Source organism: Lissotriton vulgaris, chromosome 4_1 (genome assembly GCF_964263255.1).
Source record: "Lissotriton vulgaris chromosome 4_1, aLisVul1.2, whole genome shotgun sequence".
Taxonomy (NCBI): domain Eukaryota; kingdom Metazoa; phylum Chordata; class Amphibia; order Caudata; family Salamandridae; genus Lissotriton; species Lissotriton vulgaris.
In genome coordinates, this window is record NC_141691.1 from 802038951 (window position 1) to 802060521 (window position 21571).

At 42.4% G+C, this 21571-nt stretch overlaps 1 protein-coding gene across 1 annotated transcript in view; it reads left to right on the forward strand.

Annotated features, from left to right (window-relative positions):
- The first annotated feature begins 1282 nt into the window (after window positions 1–1282).
- Window positions 1283–21571, forward strand: part of RNF144B (ring finger protein 144B) — a 334233-nt gene continuing 313944 nt past the window's right edge. Inside the window, exon 1 of the mRNA XM_086965140.1 lies at window positions 1283–1675. The gene's annotated coding sequence lies outside the window, so the exon portion shown is untranslated. The remainder of the gene's footprint in view (window positions 1676–21571) is intronic.

Consider the following 21571-nt stretch of genomic DNA (forward strand, 5'->3'; position numbering starts at 1 on the left):
ATCATCTCCTACGCCGACGACACCCAGCTGATACTCTCCCTCATCAAAGACCCAGCCACTGCCAAAACCAACCTACAGGAAGGGATGAAAGACGTCGCAGAATGGATGAAGCTCAGCCACCTGAAGCTGAACTCAGACAAGACGGAGGTCCTCATCCTCGGATAATCCCCTTCCGCCTGGGATGACTCCTGGTGGCCCTCAGCACTGGGCTCCGCGCCGACACCCTCGGACCACGCACGCAACCTGGGATTCATGCTGGACTCCTCCCTCACGATGACCAAGCAAGTCAACGCCGTCTCGTCATCATGCTTCAACACCCTGCGCATGTTTCGAAAGATCTTCCGGTGGATCCCCACCGAAACCAGAAAGACGGTCACCCAGGCCCTCGCACCCAGCCGACTGGACTACGGAAACGCACTATATGCAGGAACCATCGCCAAACTTCAGAAACGACTACAACGCATACAGAACGCCTCCGCACGACTCATCCTCGACATCCCTCGCCACAGCCACATTTCCGCCCACCTGAAAAACCTGCACTGGCTCCCCGTCAAGAGGATCACATTCAGGCTCCTCACCCATGCACACAAAGCGCTCCACGACATGGGCCCCGAATACCTCAACAGCCGCCTCTCGTTCTACACCCCCACCCGCCAGATCCGCTCCGCCAGCGTCGCCCTCGCCACCATCCCACGGATTCGCAGAACCACCGCCGGAGGAAGATCGTTCTCCTACCTGGCAGCCATAACATGGAACTCCCTCCCCGCACACCTACGAATGACCCATGACCATCTCTCCTTCAGGAAACACCTCAAGACCTGGCTGTTCAAGCAGTAGTAGCACCCCCCCCCCCCCCCTCACCCTTTCAGCGCCTTGAGACCCTCACGGGTGAGTAGCGCGCTCTATAAATGTTTTGATTGATTGATTGATTGATTGACCTTTGGATTTGTATCCAATTTATGTACAAAAAAGTAAAATTCCGCATTTCACCTTGTTTTTACTTTTTTCAAAATGTTAAGAACATCCTGCCTTGCTCTCTTGCTCGGATTCCAGGTACATATGTACGCCAAACCTCTTTCAAAGTTCACCAACCACCAGAGGACCCCTGACTATGTTTTTTTCTTTTTTCACATTCCTGGGTTGACTCTTGACTGACAAATTGAATTGATGCAGATTGTCTGCAGTTATAAAATAAAAAGAACAGTGACACGCAGAAACGGCAGCTAGTCTCTGCGTAAATCATCAATTTCTTAAAAACGGCTCCAGTTGCCTTCGCCAGCCCAAGTTAATCACCTGTAGCTGAATGCAAGCCCCAGATGGGAAGTAGGAAGTGCTCTGCGCGAGCTTCCTGTACGGACTCCGAGCTGATCCTTCTCGCTACCGCACGCGAGCTCTGACGTGCTCCCGGGGAGGGACCGGCAACATGCTCAGGCAGCAGCAGAGGCGGGAGATGTTTTGCCTGCTAGTGCCAGGGTGACTGGGAGCGGAGACTTACACAGAAGCCCGAAGGAGCCCGGGAGCCGACGAGAAGGAGTAGAGAAGCGAAAAAACACACCATGCCTGCGCCCCACCCTGTCTGGGCTCCCCGCCGTGGGTTGCTGAAATTCTGAGTCCACCAGGGGGGCTGCTGGAGAGCTCATCACTGGCCGGGAAGGACGTGGCTGATATTTTTAAGGTAAGCTGAAGAGGGACTGTGATTTCCTCTCTGTTTGTTTACTTTGTGCGAGATTAATATGTTGAAACGGCATCCCCAGTGCTGACGTCCAACAAAAAAAATTGAAGAAATGAGAAGCAGGAAGCTTATGTAGAATCAGAAGGAAGCAACATATGATTTGCATTTTGCATCCACAACAGCCTGTTTGGGCGCTGCTTCTGAAGCTCGCACGAGACAGCCAGCCAGCCAAACTGGTCTCCTTTGACTGCAAACGCCGGAGAATAAATTCGAAGAGGGAATGCATATATCGGTCTTTTAAATGTGCGTTTAAAGCTCCTTTAGAGGTAACAGCGTGGTCGGGCGGGTTGTTTTACATATGAGGAAAAGAGGGTTGTTTTACATATGAGGAAAAGAAACAACATGGTCTCGCGCTGGTGTTTACGTATGGCCGATATCGATTAACTGCTCCATGATGTCTATGCGTTTTTTTTTAAAGAAAAATATCGATCCGAGCGAATAGACTGTGCGCCGGCATTCTTAGCTGACAGCCCTGAGCCCTTGGTATCACAACAAACACAGACTGGAGGCTTGACTACAGGGCATTACTGCACTGTATCCCTCCTCGATCCCTTCTGGGTAAATGGGATCTAAGGATTACCGCATCAAATGCCAAACACGCTCACGGTACACTCCTCTCTTGTGCCTGGCCTTGGTGCTAGCTGCTAGGCGAGGGGCAGTTAGGACGTTTTAATCCCTCTCCTGGTCCAGGACATCATCTGCCTGCCAGGTGGGGTGTCTGAAATTAAAAACATAGGCACCACTTTATGCTTCTTCGCCGAAAGAGTGTTTGTGTGTTACTGCTGTCAGCCTTCTAGGAAGGAATTGGTGCCCCGGAAAGCTCCGTACAATTGAAATATTTACTGCCTATTGATTCCTATATAACTATTAATAAAGCAAATTCTTATGTTCTTCTCGAGCATTTTTGCAGCTTGGCTTGTGTTCTCTTTTTCTGTATTAGTGACATATTCTGCCATCTTTCCTTAACATATGCTGAATTTGAGGAGTTGATGGGTGATAAAAGGAGGGAGATTTTAATTCAGTACATGAAACCCCTATAATAAAATAAACCCCTTTTCTCCTGCAGTCGTCCTTCCAAGTGTGATCCGTATTTTAGATGGGTACTTTTGTGTTTATCATTTCGATTTGATACCGAAATTGGTGTGTGTGCGTGCGCGCAAGTAGGTGCTTTGACTAACACTTAACAGTGTAAAGTATTCACATCAGTATGTATATAACTGATTTCTGTGACCCCCATATAGTTTTATGTACTCCTTACAAACTGGAATGCTTAAAATTGTTATCTGCAAGCGGCTCCTTAGAATCGCAGGTGTCCGTGATGTTGAATATTTTGGGTGAAGAATGTTAATCTCGATTCTTATTTTGATTTGTAAAGGGGCCAAGATTGCTATCACCAGGCTGGCGCATAAGAGTTGTGTGTATTTCTAATATCTACCAACCATTTCAACATGCTTTCAATAATTCTGCGTGTTATTCGATACCTGGGAGGCCCTGAGTACTGCAGCTTTTATGTTTTTTTCTGAAGAGATTTTCTGACATGTCCTTGCTGTATCTGTGAGTTTGACCAGTAGTCCAATATTCATTGTTTGTAATGATTTCTTTCTCTAGAGCGTGTTTTGTGTTAGACGTGCTAAATATAATATAATAAATAAAAACTCATTCTCCACATATTGCCTTCTAAAGTACTGTGATAGAGATATACACTATTTTTATAGTTTCGGCTAGTTATGTCATCACCTGTAAATGATTGTTAACGTGCTTGGGTGTAACACTACTATATTAGATAATAACTTATTTATTACACAACTCCATTCAGGCGTTTACATTGAAGGATGTTTTGAGATCAAGGCCTGACACCGGAAGTGCTAGATCATAAATAGAGTCCCACAAAGAACAGTGACCTCATGATCCCAGTTTCAATGAGTAAGGAAACGCCAGTTGGTTAGTAGTCATTCGTGCCTCAGTGCAGTAAGTGAAATGATTTGTTACTTCCCCGTAGAAAACTGGATTGTGCTGTAAAAGTATGTGCTGCTGGTAAGCTCCACCTCAGAAATTAGTGACTCTGTTACTGGGCAAACTTTTGCAATTCAATGTGACAACCTTACTCTTAATTGATGAACTGGGCATTGCCAGAACTCAATTTTCTTACTTTCTGATCAACGCAAATGCTTCTTGTGGTGAACTCCGAGTGCCTCTGAGGTGAAGGCAGGAGCTTTCAAAACTGATGTAGTGATTCAAGGAGACACGAAACGCATTTAATAATGAATGATTCTATTACCATCTGCAAACAACCCCCAAAACATTGGCAAGGGGAGCCTCCGCAGTCTCTGTTGTTTATGACTTCTTAAATTAATTTTAGTAATTTTTTTTTGTCATGGTTATATCTATATAAGCTGCAGACAAGAAACATGCAGATGGTCCTGCCTAACAACGAGCTGGTGAAAGCGGAGGAAGGTACGAAATCATGCTGACTAGATCAGGAACACAAATATTGGATGGAACAGCAAGTGGAGGCAATGCAAATAATCTGGATTAGAGGGCATGTATGATCAATGGAATTCAAATGCTAGTCCCATGGCATTGTAGAGCAGAATATTGCAGGAATACATAGCTAGAGTTTTGAGGAAAGGAACAGGGCGTAAGGAGATTATTAGGAAGATGCAACAGGGGTGCTCCATTGCCTAGGACTCTGAAACAGTGGCGTAAAAGGAACTCGCACGCATTGTAGAAAGTGCGGCCGCGGTGGCATTTTATTTTATTAAACAGTAAGTAGTTACTAGGGTTTGGAAGCCACAAGTGGCAAGGCACATTAATACAAGTTTTTTTTTTTAACCGATGTAATGAGTGCCATGGTAGCATCTGCTAATGACTGACTGTTCCATTGCAATCTAATTTTGGTTGTTAATGAAATGTGAAGGATACAAGAAGTTTGCAATATTTGTTCTGTAAGCCAGGGCACTTACATAACGAGTTAGAAGGTCGTGGCAGCATTGGCTCTTATCAGTAGAGTTTCTTAGCAAAATAGCAAATTACTTTCCAAGAGTAGGCATGCAACACAGAGTATCCAGAAAATTAATTGGAAACTGAAAATAAGCCCCCATCATTCTTCAATCAACTCATATTTTACAAATCAAAATTGCTCTATTTATGAAACAGTGGAATGGCGCCCTTCTCAGCCGCCTCCCTAGCAATGTAGGCTGTTGTCCTTGTAGACTTACCTGATGCCAGGCGTGGGCGTGAGCTGCTTGTACCAGGTCACGGATTGCTCATACAGGGAAGAACAGCTGCGTTCTAATTTTAGTTGGTAGTGCCTGCAGATTTCGATTGTGTTCCTAAGAACACAATAGATGGCAGATGACACAGTGTTATGAGTTTGCTTTAAAAGCTGAAAGATCTTTTCGAAGGTTATGCGTCAGTAAGCACATGGTGCCTTAGTCTTTGTTCTCATGTTACCTCGACCCAGTCCCTGTGAGTACACAATTTGCTGAACCGTTCCCAGTACTTGCCGGGAGTTCAATTTGTGAATGCTTAACGGTGTTTTAGGATTTTGAGATAAAAGGACATTCCTGTCGACCTCACAATTAAAATTATTCGAGGTGTTTTCAGGGTCAGCACAGGTATGCTCTGATATGGGGGATGTGGCTTACTGTGCTGAGGAGACTTACGTTGGATTTCACTGATGAAGCCCAACTTAGACAAAACATTAATATGACCCTGGACTAGTGTGCAAGTTCAATTTGAGAAACATTTTGGACAAACATGTCTGGGGTTTGTTGTGTCCCTGTCTCTAGGAGGGGACGTGGCCAACCATATTGATATTGTATATAGTGCGCCAATGCGAAAGGCTTCTTGGCCCTGATGTGTGCTACATTAAGGTGTGCACAGACAGAAACCCAAACATTTACCTCCAGGAAGGGCCCATATCTGAATCAAGCAGCATGCGAGCACAGCCAAGTTTTCATATGTTTTCGGACACTAGCCCGATTAGACTGAGCTCTAAGCTGGTAGGGTAAATTATTCCACAGTCTACATGTAATGTGGATAAAGCTCCTTCCGCCCCAACACACTCTTCTGATTTTAAAGACCTTGATTGTCCTAGAGTTTGCTGAACGAAGCATTCTTCTGGGGGAGTACCAGAAGAGGTTTCTTTTCAAATATGCTGGCCCTTTTCCATACAGAGTTTTATGTGCCATTCATAAGGCCTTGAACATCATTCTTTTTCTCACAGTGAGCCATGGAGTTTAACTAGAGTCTCAGAGACTGATTCAAAAGTCGGAATATTATTCAACAGTCGTGCCGCCGCATTTTGTAGGCCTTCAAGTTTATTGAAAGAGCGAGGGTGACTGCCCAAATATAGAACATTGCGATAGTTCGAGCTGGATACTAAAACAGTGATCACAGATTTCTGCAAATAGTATGACCCAAAAAGGAGAAATTTCCTTAAAAATAGGAAGAGGAAGTAAGCTTATTGATGTGTGTGCATTGAAAGAAAGACTGGGGTAAAAGGTAATTCCCAGATTCCTGACCAACGAAGCTGGGATAGGGAGAGGGCCAAGCATCTGAGGCCACTAGGATTAGTCCCAAAAAGTTGTGCCCTTGCCAAAGAAAAGGACCTCACTTTTGTCCGAATTTAGCACAAGTGTTATTGTTCATCCATTCTACGACTGCACCATGCATGTGTTAATGCGGTGTGCAGTCTTGTCAAAAGCATTCAAGATGAACATAACAATTTGTGTATTATCAGCATAGGCCACAGAGGCAAGACCAAAAGAGTGGATCAACCTGGTCAGAGTGGCCACATAAATATTGAAAGTGTAGGGCTCAATGATTATCCCTGCGAAACACCACATGGCAGTGAGAATGGTTTAGATACAAAGTCCCCCAGGGTGACTGACTGCTCTCTATCTGCGAGAAGTGACTGCAGTAGAATAAGAGCCGGGCCTTCAATTCCAATTTCCTTCAAACTTTCCAACATTATTGCATGGTTCATGGTGTTGAAGGCTGCCGATAGATCCAACAGTCTCATCGCTACCTTACCACCTTTATCTAAAATACTTATCAGCTCTTCTGTGGCTACTACCAACACCGACTCAGTGCCATGGTTTGGTCTAAACCCAAATAGAAAAAAAGTCTTGAATTTTTGTTTTCTTGCAGATAATTAGATAGTGCAGTGTTCATGTGCGTTGTATCCTGGTTTCTATGTGTTCATGCTCTGCCAGTGAGTTCCTCCTAGAATGATGTAATATAGAATGTTGGGGGTCAGAGACTATAGCTAGAGAAGGGCTGAGCAGCATGCTGGCTGCTTCTGGTGGGGCTAGTCCTGGACTGAACATCTGGACCTGTAACTACTTCAATAAATACTCCTGAAATACTACTATACTAGCAAGAGTTCTAGAAGAGCAATTTCTATCTTCACAATATCTCGCCTTGTTTTTAATGTGTCCTAGAACCCTATGAATAAATCAGTACCCGGTTGGGCATTTTAACCCCTTCCACGCTGATGACGAGCTGGGCTCGTCATGGCGTAGCCTCCTCGCATGCTGATGAAGAGCCCAGCTCGTCACGTAACATGCGTTTTTTAAAATCTCAGCGTGCGAGCGGAATTCCGCTAGCGCGCATGAGGCTAGAGACCTATTTAAACTGCACAATTTTTTTAGCTCATTTCACACTCCCAATCCCAAACAAAACTCGCTCCGCTGTAATCCAGGTATCGAAGCACAGCTGGGTTGGACTCGGCAGCCCAGCTGGGAAACCGAATGATGAAGCATGCCACCAACTAGGTTGGTGGGTGAGGATTCTTCTAACAAATCCAATGGACTCTTGTGCTCTCAGACAATATACTGAGTCAAAAAAATCTTAGGATATACCTACAGGTCCGCCCACTTTGTTGTATTAATTAAAATTAACTAATACACCATGGATGGTATGAGAACTTCTTCCAAATATAAAAATGTAAGCTTCATTCATTCACCCTGTCAAGTTCACAACTGGTTTCCAGGTTGATATGATCAGGACACTCATCCAGAACCGCACAGCAATGTTCTGTTATTTCTTCAGAGAATGCATCAAAGATACACAAACCCCCATTCATTTTCATTTTAGCTGTTGTGTCGCACTGTTGTGTGCTGATGCAATATCCCAATGCACCACCCACTTAACCAAAGTTATTCTTGTGATTCCTCTGTGCTTATCATATGAACAATTAATTAGTAGCTGTCCTGGCCAAGCCTTTACTTGTAACACAATGAATGTGTAGTCCATTGTCAACTTGTTTTTCTCTACTTAATGACATTCTTCTAAACTAAGCTGTATCCAATGAGTGTGTCACACAGGGCTTCTGCGTCTCAACAGGATACTATCTTCATGGCTTGTTTTAGATTTCGAAAGAATAACTGTGGGTCTACGAAAAAAGAATGTATATCCAAGTAGTCTATGTGTGTCTTAACTAGCTCTTTGTGTCCATTATGTGTACTACCAAGGCATACAACAGGATATTACACCATGTGAAAAATATCCATCAGTTACTCGAACTGTGCCGCCCTTTTCATCATTTGGACAACTTCACAGAGTGGAGAGTCCATGTTGTAGCCACTTCACCAGGATCTGATAGTGAAATGACTAAGCCACTGTGTATTAGGACTCAAAAGGTTAACAGCTAGCATGTGTTGGTAACTGAAAGCAGTGCGTGAAAAATGTGAAAAGTGCTCTTTAAAATTGGAGAGTGAACGCAAACGATACTTTATTCAATAGCCGTCCACTTCCAATATTTAAAAGATGTGAGTGCAAAGAATCAGTAGGTTTAACAAATAGCTACTGACTTGATGTTTCAGGTCGGCATGTTTCTGCAGATATTATGATCCAATCAGGTATCTACTGCTTCATCAGGACCACGATTGACTTGGCTACTGATTTATACTATATATGAAAGAACAAAATAAATGATCAAGATATCACCTACTCAGTCCTTTCAGTCCTCCTCAAATGTGAGAGGTTCGTGCTTCTCCTCACCTGGCTACAGCTCAGGATAATGGGGCACCGCTCTGTCCGTCGGTACTCCACGCAGCCAACCAGGCTGTTTGGGGAGGACTTTCCACTCTGTGAAGTGGTCCAAATGATGAAAAGGGCAGCACAGTTTGAGTAACTGACGGATATTTTTCACATGGTGCAATATCCTGTTGTATGCCTTGGTAGTACACATAATGGACACAAAGAGCTAGTTAAGACACACATAAACTACTTGGATATACATTCTTTTTTAGTAGACCCACAGTTATTCTTTCGTAGTTTATATGCTCTGTTTAGGGGGCTGTAACTGTGCTTAGGTCTTTAAATATTCCCTTGGACCCTCCTCCCACCCATTAGTTATTATTGTTTTAGATTTCACCTGCATTGGTGCAGGACAACTTGCTATATCTGTTAAGGGCAGAGAGTCCTCAGGAATGTGATTTGATGGGTTTTTGCTAAGCAATGATGTTTCTTTTTTATTTGGAAGTAGCCTAGGGTATGCATTGCAAAATACTTGCATTATCACACCTATCCTACTGCAATGGCATGTTCATCAGCCGCCTAAGAAGACATTTAAACAACAGATTTACAGTAGAGGCGCTGGGATGGTCCTGGGCTAGAACTGCTCTTAACTAATCCTTCTATTGGCCCCCATTACCTCTATGTCCTGGTTTGATATCACAGACCCACTTGGAGAGGATTTAGCCTTCTAGCTAGAGCTGTCAACCTCGAAGCTGGGGAACTGGGTTCGAGTCTCGGTAACAATGCTCAACATACTGTAATTCTGGGCAAATCATTTATCTCCCCGTGCCTAACAAAAATGAATGTGTCCATCTGTAACGAAATTAGTGCTCATGTAAAGCGCTCTGATACCCAATGTCTCTGGTCTAGTGTGCGCTATATAAAACTCTTTAAAAAAATAAAATAAAAAAAGAAATAATAATAATAATTCTAGTAGAGGAGGTGAGACCACATCATCTACCTTTAGGCCCGAACGTACAAACCCTCAGCCCGTTGGTATGACCGCTGAAAAAATTCAAGCTGGAGCTGTAAATCATATTATTTCAACTACGTTTGAGCTAGGCGTCTAATGCTCAGAAATCAAGTTAATTATGTTTGCATAACCTAATAACACCTCCAACTCTAATCCTCAGTCACTTTCATTCATAACCTTCTGTGTTGCTCAATATGTTGCTCTTTTTGTTTTCTTCATGACTCTATGATGCAGTCTGTTTGTAACATGTAGGCTGTAATCTAAAACAAAAACGTAAATAATAATTAAAAAAAAGTTTTTTTCCAGACTGTTCTACTCAGAGCACCCATCTTGGTATGTTGATGCCTTGGTTACAACTTTAGCATTTTAAAGTGGAAGTGTGGCCACTTGCATGCAACTGTACTCAGCCAATCTGAGAAAGGAAACTTGTCATTTTGATGCCACTGTTCACTAACAGACCCTGACATAGTAGTCCTTGGCACTGAAGCGAACTACTTTGTGTGTTCATGTGCCCCTTGGGAAAGGGCAGCATGTCATTGCTTCCAGTGGAGTTAGCCAATAGCTGAAGGTGGCTGACTGTTGGCCCAATGCTATATAATTCCTTGAGCAGAATAAAAATAAGAATGGCACAATTACAAACCAATGGATGAAGAGGTCTGGATAAAAACCCTATAAAATAGACCTAAGCATATTCCGGGCTCCGTGAGAGCGACTTCTCAGGAGGCATTAGAGTTGTAGTTTTGGGTGGTTGATCCTCTTTAACTGGTAATGTGATGACCTACTTAACTTATCGGAGTGAACTGCACTTTTCAATCCACACGTTTTTCTGTTGCTTCTAGCTCGCAAGACGTGCTCGAAGCGGTGCTGTTCAAGTAATCGGTTTATATGGCCTAGTCGACAAGCACTGGAGAAACTGGTGTTGTAAACCATAAAAGTTGAGGACAGTTTTATATGGTGGTAAAAAGAATAAGAGTGTTAGATAACAATAAAAAGGAGATTTAAAAGTAACTGCTTCCCGGTAAGTGATAAGCTTCAACCTTTTGTCTTTATTGTAAACCCATTACTTTCATATGATTGCAGTTTTATCTTTATCTGCTAGCCTTCAGAATCATTTTTCTCGTCGCTGGGAAGTCTAATCCTTTACAAACCTAATAATTTAAAATTTAACTCATAAACACATCTGAGGTGAGATTTGTAATCACATTTTACTGGTGGGTAAGGTCTTTGGCTTGCGACCAAGCCTTACAAACCGCCCGATGCATTCTTCAAAATCACATGTTACAATCCAAAATATATTTTCGCATTTGGTTTTTTTCATGTTTGTTTTACTTTTATTATACTCAAAATGGGACAACATATTTGTATTGGCTGCAGTTTTCTCAGAATACTCGACAAGAAAAAAAATCATTGGATTAGGTTTATGACATATAGTAGAATAGGGCATTACTCATATTAAAAACAGAAAAAATCTAATCTAGTTATGTATTGATAGTGGGCATAGGCATGGAAGAGATTTTTAAGCAGATTTTCTGATTGCTAAATAGGTTATGTTTTTGCAGACTTCTAGGGGGAAAAACGAATAGGAGTAGCAATGTACAGATTTCCAACTACAGTTCATACACAGGCCTAAGGAACGGGAGTGACTTTTTAAGATAAGTGAGTTTGATGCTGGTGACTTATCTTTGAATAGTGAATCGGGCCTATGACAGTATATGACTGCTAACCACTGTTGTTACTTGGAAGCTGGGCACATAGGCTTGCCTTTCTCAGTCACAAACACCTAAAGGCAAAGACTCTGAAATAGTGTAGTTTAGGCTGCATGTATCAAGTGCTTGGATCTCTGACTAGATATTTTTGTCATTCAGTTCCTTGTTGTGCCACTTTACAAGTGGCTGGTTTGATGCCTTTTGAGCGTTAAACAGACCAGATGGTATGCGTCTACAGCTTTTTGTCCAACACCACAGAAATTTCAAAACAGGACAAATTAAAAAATTATCTTGGTTATACCTCCATCATTTTTGTCTGGTCCTGGTCATTCTTATATATTAAAACTGCTTTGTGATCCACATCAGAGGAACTCCAGAGTGCGAATCAGTGACCTAGAAAGGTTGGTGTTTGTGGAAAAGTGTGTGCCATAAAGTGGGTAATTCAAAAAAAGATTTCCAGAGAAAGAAACGACATAGTTTGATAAGTGCACCAATTAGTATATGAGGAAGAAGCACAGATGCTCTTTTACTTTCACAGTGAAAGTCTCCAAAATAAACCTCTACATTGTACTAGGCTAGCATCTCTAAACCCCCCCTAAATGGCTTTTCATTAAAAAAAAGTCCAAAAAGGATTAATAACAGAGAATACTTAGACCTCAATTGATCAACATGGCACATTCAGGGAGTGAAAATAAGCCCTTCTACTTACTGAGTATAGCACCCGACAGGATTTCAATATGCAACTTCTAGGCTATACACAGAACACGAGGCGCTTGAATTGAACTTCTCGGTGATTGCTATAAATCATAATACTCGGTAGAATTGAACTACCAGAGAGACACCCACAACATACGTGATCTGGTGGTGAAAATGCTTTGTTTGATGGGTCCTTTTCTGTCCTACTATACCAATAGTGTAAAAGGAGTGACCGTGCTACCAGTTCCTGTGAATGTCACGAGAAAAGGAAGGATACTTTGCTCTTTCTAAAAGATAGGAAGGCAATGGTGGGATTACTGGTTCGCAGCCCAATTTTACTAATGTATGTGAAAGGTGTGCCTGGAAATTTACAGCTCCCATTTTCCACTCTGAAGAACAAAGTTGCTTTTTAACATTGAGTGATGCTTTCACTGCATTATCCTAAATGTCAAAGCTGCACATCACATGATTGGTCTTCAATTAAATCAGCCTTTAGCTTGTTTGGTAGCCTATTTCCTGGCACACACGAGTTGTCCGCCTTAAAAAGATATGCTTTATTAAGGAGCTCCGGGTCATGTGCATGAAATAAGAATGATGCATGCATTTAATTATCCATTGTTGGGAAAGTGAGGCTCACGAGTATATTGCAAATGAATTACAGTCTAAACAGTGGCCGCAGCACATTGGTTACAGGAAGCATGCTGCTTTGAAAAGAAAAAACATCGAGGTTGTTCTCTCTTAGTACTCAAAGGATACTGGCAAGATCCCATTCTGGAAGGTAACAGTCGGGCCACATTTCATTTTTATAGAAACTGCCCATTTTGAGTTTTAAATTTAGCACCTGCTGAAGCGTGCTTAAGTGGACCATTATTTTTATATGGATTATTTTAGTGACTGAGAAATAGGTATCATTTTAAAAACCAAGGTTAATCCCGTGTGCAAGCTTCTGAAGTCTTTGAGTTTTGCCGAAACTACTGTTTTGAAATTTTGTTCAGACTAATCGTTTGTTCAGTTAATGCAACAACAATTACTTTTTTCTTCTTAAAGTATAACAATAAATTGGGAAGACTGGTGAAAAAAGAGAAGTGTTGCAAAGATTAATATTTTGAAACGCAGCATATGTGGTTTCACATATAACTGTGCATATTTGGTCAATGTTTTCGGGTGGCTTGTATAAATACTACATCAAAATCAAAGTACATCAGTGATATTCAATCACCAAGACCAGCATGCATGCCTTGGGTTACTTCAGTAAGGTTAGTGTTTTTCAGTGTACGGTGAGTCGAAATCGCATCAAAATGACCTGTGTTTTCTGTCCTACAATGGTAAATGGTCATGTTCAATTTTATGTAGAACGGTACATACCTTTTTATAATTCAACACATAGCGTAGATAAACTTCTGAACTTTTATAGGCACCAGTAACCCCCCTAAACTGCCTCTGTATCATCTGATCTGATTAGTTGTTAATTCGCCAAATGTCACCTATGGTTCCACCGCCACCGGGGACAGGTTATCCCTGGGCTTCCCTTCTAACAAGAGGCTCAGATTCACCCTACTTCCTGGTATTTAAAGCCCCATGGTGTTCTAGAGTGTTCTTAATTGACTGATGCCTTGCCCTTGGAGCACTCGTCTTGGGGAAATCTGCAGTCGCCGTTTCAGGAACTCCCACCCTAGCTAAATGGTAGACTGCTCTAGACCTGACAAAGTTCACTGTTTATTATTATGTCGGACTGTCAAAAACTGAAACCAGCGCCTACGAGTGACTAGCTGTTAGGCAGCCTCTCTCCCACACAGGGCAAGCCTACTAGCCCCGGAGGCCACCTGCCTATCCGTCTTAAATACAGATAAATGCGGTTTGGGGAGCCCCCTTAATGACAGTAGCCTTGTCTCAGAGTAGTAAGATGGAGGGTTCGGAACCATGCTGTTACAAGAATATACACGTGAGGAGGGCGGGAATATACTGTTTATGATGCATCTCAAAGTGAGAATTTGAATCTGCTTTGCTTTCCTCCCTTGTATATTAAATTTAAAAGTGGTAGACTCGTACCAATGGGAAGGCAGAAATTTGTGTGTAGCCTGAAGTTCACAGTATTGAACCCTGGCGGGTTGCCGGAGCCTCTGTTAATATTAACTTAATTGGGGATAAAAAATTACATTTCTATCATTTTTAGTGATGTGATATGGTTGCACTCATTTGTGCGGGGCATTTGGTAAAAATGTGTACCAGGAAATTGGAAAACCATTTCTGCCCACAACCCCCTATTTTCTGTAACTAAAAATTTATAGATTATCAGCTAATCTGGAGAACCCAGGCGAAACCCACAGGCCCACAAGCAAGTAGGCTACCCTTGGTAGCAGACCATGAGTACATGGACGGGGGAGGGCAGTGGGCAAGAAAGATTCCCCCTTCCCCAGTTAACACCATTGTACCAAACGAGCCACACACATCCTGTTAAATTAGTTACATCCCTACTCTGTTGGGTTGGAAGTCGCTGCCACTTCTTGTGCATTACTATAGTCTTGCACTGGCCTCTCCCCTGCTGCCCCACCTCTGTATTTTCGTGGTACTCTGCACACACTGTTTGTCTCTCTCCTTCAATCTCTTACTTGCCTAGTATTACTCTCCAAGCAGACTGAGTAGAAAGTGCGTGTACGTTGACAGTGCAAACTGCAAATCTGAGCAATACCCACAAATGCACGTTTGTGGGTGTTAACACAAAAGAGTTTCAATACATTTCCCATGTTAATAGCACAAATGAACTGGCACCAATGTTGTAGCCATAAGTAGTGCACTCTGGAGTTCCTCTGAAAGGGAAAGGGCAATGAATATCCCCATATTTTTGTTACCCTTTCTGCAATTGATTTATATGCTTATGGCTAATCGGTGGAAGCAAGGAACACCGCAAATGCTTTACCTTTGAGAATTGTGAACAAATGCCAAAATCTTGACCGTCATAGTCCTCAAAATGTGTGGAGCAATAGAACTGGGATTGAGGCAATGAGAGATGGCACCTATCCTTAGTGAAATAATTCCTGTATGGATGCACAAGATGCTAAGGACCGGACGCCACGCTACTTTGCCTTCAGACCAATGACTGAAATTGCTTATGAAACAATTTAGAGGACACTTATGACCAGAACCTGGTTGACTGTTCATTGAACGTACTTGACAATAGAGGCTAGACTAACATTCTATACTTCACAAGATATCAGATTAAAGCATACACCATCTGATTTTTTAGAAAGGAAAATCTTTTAAGTGAAAGAATACAGTTAAGATTCGCAGACAATGTGTTTTTTTTCCCTGAAGAAGTCCGAGAGAACGAAAAGCGTTGGCTACGGTCTTTGTTTCATGCTGAATAAAAGAAGTTATCAATAAAGAATTTAAAGGAACAACTCTGCTTAATTGCCGATTTTGTTGTCTTTTGAAATATAAACTACAAATATTAGAATTTGATTTATCACTTTTGTAAAAATTTTAACCGAAATTAAGTGTGCTGGACCTTTATGTGGCCTATCGTTCTCAAAATGTGCCTTATGTTATACAAAAATCTGACTGATTGTTTAAGAAATGTGCTAGTCCTTCCCTGCTCCCGTTTAATAACCTTGATTACGACTTGAAGTTATTTTAGTCAAGATCCCTTTAACAGATTGGAGAATACTGATTGGATGAATGTTGGGCATTGCCTCTTCTATAAATGTTTAGCAGTCTTAAACTTTTTTTAGCAAATTGGAGTTGATGTGCTCTTGGATTTCGTTGTTCGTATCAGGCTTTGTGATTTAATTTTTGTATTGTAAGTGGTGACCACATGAACAACATAGCAATAAACTTTAGGGTGAGAGACTATGAGAATCAAAGTGTCGTTCTTGGTATCCTGTGGGAAACGGAAGGGGCGTTTAAAAATATGACTCTAGATTAAGACTGAAAACAACCAAATGAAAATATTGCCTTTTTAAGTAATTTAGTAATATTTCTACTGGCAGTTCCTTCTCGGGAAGTATCAACAGTGTTATATTTGTAGAAGGGAAAGGAAATCTTCGAGCAGTGCCAACAAAAATGAATGTTGAAAAGGAGTTCACAAATCTCTTTCTGTTCTGTTAAGAAATGCAGTGTGTAAAGGTGTAATTTTTTATGGTCTTGGAGCTGTGGCCAGACAATTTAAGCATCACTAGAGAGGGGCTTTTGCTCTGCCCTCATGCTGGGAGTCAGGTGTACAGGTTTTGACTGGGCAGACGTTGTTTCCAAAACAAAGTGCTTGCCCTCCACACAGCTGTGATCATTTTGTTCATTTATCTAGCTGATTGATCTTGAACTTTCAGGGGCACACAAATTACTTTGTAATGCTAATAAATTGTCTTGGATGACTAGATAACTAATGGTTTATGTCTATGGCAGCATCACAGATGGGATGGTGGCAGTCATTAACCTACATGGATTTTTAAGTCTGGCTTGACAGTGGAATGGTCATCTGGCCTTTTAACCTACACCAATATTATTCTACAGTTCTTTGCTGTTGCACAAATGCATATCTATTCCCATGCCATCTACTTGAAACACTTCACATTACCAGACAGCACTCCTTTAAAGCCAGAACTGTTGGCATTGCAAATACTTGTAATTCTTACTGGGCCCATGTATGATGAACAGGTGATGTGGTCCTTTGGGAATACAGTTAATGCTCAAATTTCTCTCACTGTTGCCCCTAACTCTGCCACACTTAAGCCCCCTTACTTTTCCTGTGCCCGGTTTTCTTCTCCTTACCTGCCCACTAACTTGTGTGCTCTGTCTTTCCCTATCTGCATACCTACACTGGCCATCCACAATGCTCTGTCGCTCCATCCGGTGAGATGTCCGGGTCTGGGAAGAGCACTGTATGTATAAATCCACATCCTCAGTCCCTCCTTCCTGTTCCCTCATTTTGTCACTCCTGGTCCCTCTGTTCCATCTCTCATAGCCCCACTTTCTGATTTGTGGAGACTTATGGAAAATACGGTACAAATGAGCAACACAACAGAAATTAATAGGCTGAGCAGCGCTCTCTCTTAACTCTACCTAGGATTTGTATTTTTCAAGTAAAACGGAAACCTCCTAGCTTCCTCTGACCAGCTATTTCTTTGAGAACACTGCAGTGGGTGGAGAAGCCAAACTAGATGCTGAAAAGTTTATTTACTATTAATACCACAAACACAGTACATTCTTCCTGGCGCACCGGCGAGCCCCATGAACCACCACACCCCGTGGCTTATCTTTTTAATCTAGGGGGGTGCTCGGCCCACCCCAGGGACACCAACTTCCCGGGCCACATACAGAACATAAATTGGGGTGGGCACGCAAACCCCTCTGCCCCTGGAAGCACAACCTCCCCGGGGCTTTCTGTTTGGCTATGTAGCTGTTATAAATTACATGCTGCCATTCTTCTTCCCTAGCTACATCTTTCCTACTGCTCAGCCAGTATGAGTTCTGGAATGTATGATGATGTCACGGAATACTTGGGTTACTGGTTAAGTGTGGAGTGTCAGTTGGATGCAGGATGAGCAGCAGGGAGGCTGCTACTGGTGGGGCTAGTCTTCTATCTACCTATCTTCTTCTACTAAACGTACCCTTGGAAATAAGCCAGAATAAACCTATCCTGTTTTGTACACCTTGCTAATGGACTTTCCATTTACAACATTTTGGCGACGTTTTCTAACCAGAACCTACGCCTTCAGGACGAAAAACTGAGTTTTCCCTATTAAGTATACTGGAACTAAGGAGTCTACCAAATAGATTGGAACATGTGAACTGAAACCTAAAGGAAATACTATTGAAATGCCCTAGTCAGCCCCTACCAGTGTCTCTTATCAACAGGACAGCCTGCAGCCTAGGGCGTCTGACCTACTTCACAACTATATTCGAGCAGCGACAAGCTGTGACTGTCACGGCATAAATCCTGTATGTATAGAGTCTGGCAAGACATTAAACAATCTATCTACAAAGTCTGTCCATGTGTGGCTAACTACTGAATAGTGTGAAGTTCGACCTTCCACTATTGGTCTACAAACAAAAAATTGTCTTGCACATGCTGCCCGGCCGCAAGTGCAACATTGGCGGAGCTGCCAAGATATATACAACCAAGCTGCGTAAGCCATTACATTTATTTGGGATGGGGGGGACTGCTGGGGTGTTCCGACCGCTGACTGCGAGTACTTTGAGATACTACTTCTGTGCCTAATGCGGAGCCTCTGATTAACCAACAGCAACTTATGGCTCAGTTTGGTATGGCGCTGTGCTGGGGTAATGTGTGGTGAGTACCGGCAGTTTTTGCCATTACTCAGTTTTTGTACAGTCCGCGAACTGCAGCGCATGTACTCTTACCTTCTCCTGAGGGTCGGATGAAGCTATGCGAAGGTGCTGCCATGAAGTCGGCAGCGTTCTCCTTTTTGTTGACGAGTGCATCATACTGTGCAGCGTGTACGTGCCCGGAGCCTCTCGGAGGTTTTTCCGACGTGCTGCCATCTAGTGATCACAATGCAGTGAGAGCAAGAATTGTTCACAGACCGGAGTCTTAACCTACCATAGCTGCATCAGCATCTTGATGAGCAGCGGAGAGAGGCCGGTAGAGGGTCTCAGCACTTTGTATTAACGCCTTCTCACCCGTACCCGTAAGGTCTAATCCGAGCACCTTTTCAGATAATGGTATGACTTGGTATGGAACGATCCAGACAGGAGGGGGAGTAACGCACTGTGGCTATCTGGAACTACACAACAGCGCGTGGCCATGACCTCTTTAATCTGCTGCCGTAAAGCTGAACTTGTTCTAATACTACTGGGGTCAGGTGAGACATCGCTCATCAGGCCTGCATCAGTAATTATGCTGGACCATGGGTTTTACCTTTTTATTTTGTGACATTTTGTGCCATTCAAACTTAGTATGTGCTGGCATGTTGTGTTTCACCTTGCCAGTTTTAATTGTCATGTTATTACTTGTCATTCATATATTTTCTGTTATGTGCTGAGTGCTTAATACTGACTTGGGGAAGTGAGTGCCCCAGTTCTGTTTTTAAGGGTGTTGAGTACCCTATTTCGGTGAGGTTGTGGGTGGTGAGTGCCATACCCCAATTCTGTTTTACAGGGTGGTGTGCACACTGTGAGGTTGTGGGGTGGTGAGTGCCCCAGTTCTGTTCCTAGGGTGGTGAGTACCCTTTTGCGGTGAGGTTGTGGGGTGGTGGATGCTGTACCTCGGTTCTGTTTTATAGAGTGGTGTGTACCCTACTACGATGAGGTTGTGGGAGCTGAGTGCCCCAATTCTGTTTTCAAGGGTGAATTGTACCCTATTGTGGTGAGTTTGTGGGGTGGTTAGTGCCCTAGTTTTGTTTTTAGGGATCTGTGTACCCTAATATGTTGAGGTTGTGGGTTGTTACTACCCAATACTCTGAGGCATAGGCTTGCTTGTGTTTTAAGCCATGCTCTCGCAATGCTAGTTTCCTTTATTTTCCTTAAGGGAGGGGGATGGGGCGTGTTTCTGCATGTATATTTTGGAATGTTTTACATGTATATTTTAGAATGTTCCTTCCATATTTCCTGACGTAATGATATATGTACATTTCAAGCATGTATAGTTTGAAGTGTTTCTTTTCATTCATGTACATTTTGGAATTTTCCTACCATCTTTTCTGATGTAATGTATATGATGATGGTTCAGTTTGTTTCGTTCACTTTTGATTTTAGTTTCCCTAAGGAAGGGGGATGTGTTATAAATTACTTGTTGCCATTCCTCTTCCTTAGCTACATCTTCCCAACTGCTCAGCCAGGATGAGTGCTGCGATGTGTGATGATGTCACAGAATGCTTGGGCGACTGGTTATGTATGAAGTGTCAGTTGGTGGATGCATGCTGAGTAGTAGGGAGGCTTCTCCTGGTGGGGCTATACTTCTATCTACCTATCTTCTTCTACTAAACTTACCCTTGGAAATAAACCTGAATAAACCTATCCTGTTTTATAACCTGGCTAATGGACTTTACATTTACAACATTGCCTACCCTCCCTACCTCCCTCCCAACCCCCCTTCCTGGGCCGTTCTCGTCCCCGGGGGCCATCCACTCTCCGGGGCAGGCCCTTCTAAATCCAAGGAGGACGAACAATATAGTTAGGGAATAGAATTTTAAAAAACCTTTGAAATTTACTGAATCAAAATCAAAGGTTACAGAGACGTTCTATTTAGTCTCGGATTTCACTCGTACAAATCCAGAGAAATTCAGCAGTTATAGTTACCTAAGCTAACTTTAACTTGCGCCCCCGGCAATGCACTTCTTGTGACCTCACATATTACATCACTCACAACATTGCCAGTGACATAGCTTGCCTAGGATCCCCCACTCCCCACCAATCTCCTCGGTATTGTCATTCGCTAGCTTATCTCAGAATATATTTGTGGCCCAGTGTTCCAATGATTAAGGCCAGTTGGGTATTCGTCTTTGGAATGTCAGTCTCACCAGATGCTGTACTTGTCTTCGGCACTTCATGTCTTGATTAAAGGTCTTTCTGATATCCTTCCCTTTGTCCATACTGCTTATTGCACCCACATCTGGGTATTTCTTACTTCCGGATGGATACTCACTGACCAGAACAAAATATGATGGTTGGAATACTCAGCCACTGTGTTGCTTGCAGCTCAGTGTCAATAAGTACACACACGCACAGACACTCACATCTGAGAGAATTGCCATAGTGTAGTGATATCTAGCTTATGATGACATAATGTCAAGTAGACAAGTCGTAGGTTGCTGTATATTTATTCTCCAGTATAAATGCAGCAATTAACCAACACGTCTGCTTACATCGGAGGTCAGTCAGCAACTGCCTCCTCTAGAACCACCCAACTGGAATGCTCATTGGCATTCTACGTGTACATCATTGCATCAAGATGAATAACAAAGAATACAACACATCTTCCCTTTTACCAACAAAACAAAAACAACAAAAAACTTTGTTTAAACCTAACAATAGCATAAAAATAGAATAGCTTACTGCAACACATAGTCTTTCAAATAATAGGGAGTACTTGATTTTCTTTTACTCAACCTAGAAGTACTTATAGAAACATGCAAATCACTATTAATCTTGACATTAGAGTCTTAGAATCAGACTGATGCATAGGAAACTCATTGGAATGAGTATAAGAACAACAATTTGGTAATGGTAAGGATGAGTCGGAATAGTAACAAGGTTTTTCAATTACATTCTCTTCATGAAATTTTTTTTTAACAAGAACCACGTTTCTTTTACTCCACTATTTACCATTTTCAACCAACACTAAATGCTTTGAAATTTTAATAATACGTGACCTAGGATAACATTTAGATGTAATACTCTTGTTTCCAGTCAGTGTTCTAATGTTAATGAAATCACCAACTGCAAATTGTAAAACTTTCACTTTCTTATTGATATCCTACACTT